Consider the following 6624-nt stretch of genomic DNA (forward strand, 5'->3'; position numbering starts at 1 on the left):
TCCTTTTAAACAATCTTGAATGACTAATTTTATTTTTCAGGTTAGCAACACAGCTTGTCTGTAAAGATTGAAGCTGGGAGTTGGCATTGGAGCTGAATTTTATGGTAAGAACCAATACAAAAAAAAAATATGTCAAAAAAGAAATATGTTAGACATCTACCATTGACTTGTTTTTCATCCTTTTCTGCTAATAAAGACTGGTAGTTCAAAAAATATATCAGCAAATCACTTTTAAACAAAGTAAGAGAAAGGTTTTATGAATCATGATTATAATGACCAGTTATTTATTATTTTGCATTTGATATTGTTTCAATTTCCAGATTTTGACAATTACGTTTAATTCTGTATATTTCTTTTTCAGGTAACTGTGGCTGCATAAAAGGGCTATGTGATTTTACTGTAACAGTAAAGAATGTAATTCAGACTATTTTTGTGTATGTTTGAGAAAATGTTTATAATTTTTACAAAAAGAAAAAAAAAATTATGTACAGGTTCTCCATTTTCAACAAGATTGGAGGTTGTAGGTTAATAGGTCTTTGAAATTTCAAAAATTACTTTCTATTTTCTGTTCATACTCATGTCTAGGCAAAACACTTCCAGTAGTTTAAGAATGGAGAATCTAAAGAAAAAGAAAAGAAAAGAAAAAAAGAAAAAGAAAAAAATGTTCAATTATTGAAATGTTTTTTATTTTTGCAAATTGTAATATATTTTTTCACCTTTGTGTCATTTTTAGCTGAGTTTATAACAAAGGGTATATTATTTTAAGAATATTTTACAAGAAGCATAGTTGAAGAAAATCTTGATGAAAGTAGATTGATTGATTTTTGGTATTTAACACCACTTTCAGCATGATGTGCTATATCTTGGCTGCCAGTTTTTATTTGTGGAGACAGCCTAGTGAAAACATCCCCTCCAACAGAGAAACTGGCAACTCTAGTCAATTAAGATTGATCTTATACACACCTACAATGTGAGGGTTCAGAGTGTTGACAGGCTAGTGATACAGTAGTTGAACTACTTTGACCATCCAGCCACCATTACTCCATCTGCACTAAATATGTTATTGAAATGTGTTGAATTTTTGTAATTTAATTATTTTTTTATATTGATTACCGGTAATTACTATTTATGTTTTTTTGTTATATATAACAAAGATGTGGAGTTCTAACAGGGTGAAATTTAGGTCAAAGGGAGGTAATTTATTATACTGTGTTTAACTTCAAATACTTGAAATTCCCTCAATGTTAGATTTTTATTTACTTTGATACTCACATTTTTGCACTTTTTTACATATCAGATGTTTTCTAGATAATAGAAATTTAGGGTGGGAAAAATTATGTGTCACTTAGAATAATTACATGAAATTTTTCAAAAAGTTTATTAATTGAAAGTGCATCTGATATTTTTTATGTAAGTTACTTTATTTTCTAAAAACAAATGGACACAACATAGATTGACAATAAGATATTGAGAACCACCACCTTGTCAGCCAGGATAGCAGCTCTTAGGAAGATGGTCAATTAAATCTTCAACCAAGTCTGACTCTTTACCATGAAAATAGAAAAGGCAAGTTTAATTCAGCCAGATCTTTTAAGATAACAGACCCTTCTGAAATATTGCATTTAAAACACCATTGATGAATTAATTTACCAGTTTAGTATTTAAAGATACAAGATACATGAACAAGATTTTCTATTAAAATATCAATTGTAAATCCTAAAAATAGTCATTAAACTTCAAGAAAAGACCAGTACAATTTAAAACACGATTTTGCATTCAATGGGAGATAACTCTGTAAAATATTCAGATATTTTTTGTGCAGTTAAATTTAAATCTGACGTTTTTTTACTTTTCTATCTTTTATATTGATTTAAAAAAAATGATTCTATACAATTGTCTACCTGCCATAAGAAATCAACAATATTTAGTAAATTTTAGGTTTCGGTAACATAAATTGATTTACAAAATGTATAATGTGTTGATTATAATTTCATTTCAGGTTCTTTCTGAGACATGTTTTCATGGTGTGGGAATAAGACTTGGTGGTCTTATATAGCTAATACAAAGGTATGTACCAGTATGTTAGTCCTGTTTTGGAAAACTCAAATGTATTATAAATATTTTTTTGGAAAAACAAGATTTGAACGCTTAAAAGATTTTTTACTGGAATCTACTCTTATTATTATATTAGTAACCAAATAAGAGTAAAGTTTAGGATCTGAATTGTTTACATAAAAATGTGTTGGCTTGTTGGATTGCTGTCTCATCCATATGTTCTTGACATATATAACACATTTTAAGACTATTTCTATTTAATGATTTGCCACTGGACCTTAAGCAACCAACAACCAATCATTCAATCTATTCAATATACATACATAATACCAACAAAGAACCTTTTAAACAGTTTTTATACGCCCGTTTACGGGACGTATTATGGTATACTGTTGTCCGTCCGTCCATCTGTCGGTCAGTCGTCAACATGTCGGACATTAACTCCAAAACGCTTTAACCAATTTGCATAAAACTTTGGTGAAATGTTTATATCTATTGACGTGAGCTCCCTTTTGTTTTTTATAAATTTTAGATTTTACGTTTCCGAGTTATGGGGTTTTATTCATTAAAAAAAGGGGGGTTTTCCAGTTTTCGGACAATAACTCAAGAATGCTTTCACCAACTTGCAAGAAATTGTGGTGAATTGTTTATATCTATTGACATGAGCTCCCTTTCAATTTTTATAAATTTTAGACTTTACGTTTCCGAGTTACAGGGTTTTATTAACGAATTATCATTTTATATTTCAGGATAGCATCACAGCTTGTCTGTAAGGATTGAAGCTGGGAGTGGGCATTGGAGCTGACTTTTATGGTAAGAATCAATACATAGATTTATGAACTTTTCATCCAAGAGCATTTTATTAAAGCCCAAGATTTTTGTTAGGCACAGATGTAAATCTTACATATTAATGTCTTCTTTACTTATAGTTGAATAAACAATTTAGAAGGAGATATAAAGATATATAAGGGAAGTCAAAAAGTATAATGTATTATGCGAAATCTTGGGATTGCAGTTTTTTTGTTATCTATAGTTGTCCCCATATATGAAAATATGTAAGTGTGGTATGTATGCCAATGAGACAGCTATTAACCAGAGACCAAATGATGTGGATGCAACTAAATGTCACCCTATGCCTTCAACAATGAGCAAAACCTATATTGTATAGTTAGCCATAAAGGTTCAACATGACTAAATGTTAAAAAATTCAATCAAGTATGTTAATAGCCTGATATACTATATATAGCTATAAAACAATGTTAAAAAGATATTTGTCAAGACATCAGCCAATGACTTGTTTTTTCATCCTTATATTGTAAGAAATACTGGTACTTTAAAATTTATGTCAACAAATCACTTTATAACAAAGAAAAAGAAATGTTCTATACATTATAATTGTAATGCTCAGTCAATTAAGTCTCCCAAACGAAGTTTGGAAGACTTATTGGTTTTGCTCAGTTATTATTATTATTATTTTTCTTCCTCTTCCTCTTCCGCCGCTTTTAAATTTGAACTTGTCCGCACCCGTTCTCCAAAACCGCTTGTCAGATTAACTTAGGGTTTCACAATATGTTAGACTAACATGTCTAGTGGTACAATCAGGGTTTTGTTTGTGCAATGGGGTTTATAAAGGGGTACTTTGAGGGGCAAAAAGAAAGGAGGGTTTTACTATAGAACCCTATGGGATTTTATTTTTTTTAATTTTCAAATGATTATAAATTGAAAACCGTTTCTGATAGACACAATCTTTTTTTTTGAAAATGTTCTAAATGATAAAGCACATTAAATGAAATACAGGGTTAGTCCCCAGGGGTCACCCCCACCCCCTGCCATTTAAGAAAGTTCTAATATCTTGTAAGTGGTCAAGATCCCCACCCCTAAACCATATATATTCTAGTTTGTCATTCTAATATGGTTTGAATGATATATAGGGTTAGTCCCAAGGGGTCATCCCGACCCCCTGCCATTTGAGAAAGGTCTAATATCTTTTAAATGGTGGAGATCCCCACCCCTAAACCATATATATTCTGGTTTGTCATGATAAAGCACATCAAATGAAATACAGGGTTAGTCCCCAGGGGTCACCCCCACCCCCTGCCATTTGAGAAAGTTCTAATATCTTGTAAGTGGTCAAGATCCCCACCCCTAAGCCATATATATTCTGGTTTGTCATGCAAAGATGGTTTGAATGATCTTCCGGGTTAGTCCCCAGGGGTCATCCCGATCCCCCTGCCATTTGAGAAAGTTCTAATATCTTGTAAATGGTCGAGATCCCCACCCCTAAACCATATTATTCTGGTTTGTCATGATATAGCACATCAAATGAAATACAGGGTTGGTCCCCAGGGGTCACCCCACCCCCTGCCATTGAAGAAAGTTCTAATATTTTGTAATTGGTCAAGATCCCCACCCCTAAACCATATATATTCTGGTTTGTCATGTGAAGATGGTTTGAATGATATACAGGGTTAGTCCCAAGGGGTCAGCCCGACCCCCTGTCATTTGAGAAAGTTCTAATATCTTGTAAATGGTCGAGATCCCCACCCCTAAACCATATATATTCTGGTTTGTCATGATAAGGCACATCAAATGAAATACAGGGTTAGTCCAAAGGGGTCACCCCCACTCCCTGCCATTTAAGAAAAATCTTATATCTTGTAAGTGGTCAAGATCCCCACCCCTAAACAATATATATTCTGGTTTGTCATGATAAAGCACTTCAAATGAAATACAGGGTTAGTCCCCAGGGGTCATCCCGACCCCCTGCCATTTGAGAAGGTTCTAATATCTTGTAAATGGTCTAGATCCCCACCCCTATACCATATATATTCCTGTTCGTCATGTCTCGAACATTCGAATGAAGTATATGGTCAGTCTTCAGGGGTTCCCCCCACCCCCAATGTTCCAGTATCTTGTAAATGGTCCAGATCCCCACCCCTAAACCATACATATTCCTGTTCGTCATGTCTCAAACATTTGAATGACATATAGGGTCAGTCCCCAGGGGTTCCCCCCCACCCCCAATGTTCTAATATCTTGAAAATGGTTGAGAGTCCCACCCCTAAACCATATATATTCTGGTTTGTCATGCCAAGATGATTTGAATGATATACAGGGTTAGTCCCAAGGCATCATTAATGCATATAACTTTACTGGACCAAACCAATTTTCACTGGACTTTACCCAATATCAGGCGACCCTTGGAATTACGAATTATGGGAGCTTCGTTTGGGAGACTTCGTAACAGCATCCTGTTACAATCATTTCTTGTTATAATTGTTTTGCAGTAAATATTATTTCAATGTTCATGAGTAATGTATATTTCTTTTTTAGATAACTGTGGCTGCATAAAATGGTTGTGTGATATAACTGCAACAGTAAAGAATGTAATTCAGACTATTTTTGTGTATGCTTGAGAAAATGTTTATAATTTTTTTACAAAAAAAAAAAAAAATATGTAAAGATTCTCCATTTTCAACAAGATTGGAAGTTGTAGGTTAACTTGTATTTGACATTCCAAAAATTCTTTCTATTATTCGTTTATACTTATGTCTAGTCAAAACACTTCCCGCATTTTAAGAATGGATAATCTAAAAGAAAAAGAAAAAAAAATGTTCAATTATTGAAATGTATTATTTTTTTGCAAATTGTAATGTATATATTTTTGCCATCTTTTTGTTATTTTAGGATTTGAGATACTTTCAAATTTTACAAGTTACTTTATACATGTAGTTAATGCAATTAAATCTGCCGATGTGAATATTCCCACTAAATTTCTTAGCAAAAATTTTAATTATTTTTTTTTTTTTTTAGCAACGTTTCAAATTACCTTACCATAGCAAATGCCTCTCTAGTGTAAACTAAAAAGATGAATAATGGTCTGCAGTAAATATATCCCCTTACAACCTTTTCTTTCATGTTAATTTTAATATCTTTAAGATATGTGACAAGGGTGCTCTAATGCAGAGGAATTTACGAAGTTAAGAAGTTAGAAATATATTTTTTGCACTTTTTTTGTCATTTTTAGCTGATTTTGGTTTGTAACCAAGGTGATATTTTTTAAAGAATAATTTTACAAAAGGCATAGTTGAAGAACATCTTGTTGAAATTGGATTGGTTGATTTTTGGTGTTAAACACCACTTTAACATGATTTACTATAATTTTGGCTGTAAATTTTTATTTGTGGAGACAGCCAGAGTGCCTGGTGAAAACATCACCTTCATCAGGGAAACTGGCAAACCTTAGTCAAATTAAGAATGAAGTTACACATTTCATGTGAGGGTTCTCAGTGTTGACAGGCTAGTGATACAGTAGTTGAACTACTTATAGGACCACTCTGCCACCATAAGTCAATCAGTACGAAATATGTTATTGAAATGTGTTAGATTTTTGTTATCAATCTATTTTTTAATTTTAATTGTACTATCTTATTTATTTTGTTTAATATAACAAGGATGTGGAGTCCGAACAGGGTGAAATTTGGGTCAAAGGGAGGCAATTTATTATACCCCTGTTTAACTCCACATACTTGAAATTCCCTCAATGTTAGGATTTTCATCTAGTACTTG

At 32.5% G+C, this 6624-nt stretch overlaps 1 long non-coding RNA gene across 1 annotated transcript; it reads left to right on the plus strand.

Moving 5' to 3' along the window:
* The first annotated feature begins 2806 nt into the window (after positions 1-2806).
* LOC127710852 (uncharacterized) lies at positions 2807-5488 on the plus strand. The gene is made up of 2 exons (XR_007986363.1): positions 2807-2868; positions 5389-5488. It is a non-coding gene; the product is annotated as an uncharacterized LOC127710852 (long non-coding RNA).
* Positions 5489-6624: the final 1136 nt, after the last annotated feature.

The sequence above is a fragment of the Mytilus californianus genome, unplaced genomic scaffold (genome assembly GCF_021869535.1).
Source record: "Mytilus californianus isolate M0D057914Y unplaced genomic scaffold, xbMytCali1.0.p SCAF_8, whole genome shotgun sequence".
NCBI lineage: Eukaryota > Metazoa > Mollusca > Bivalvia > Mytilida > Mytilidae > Mytilus > Mytilus californianus.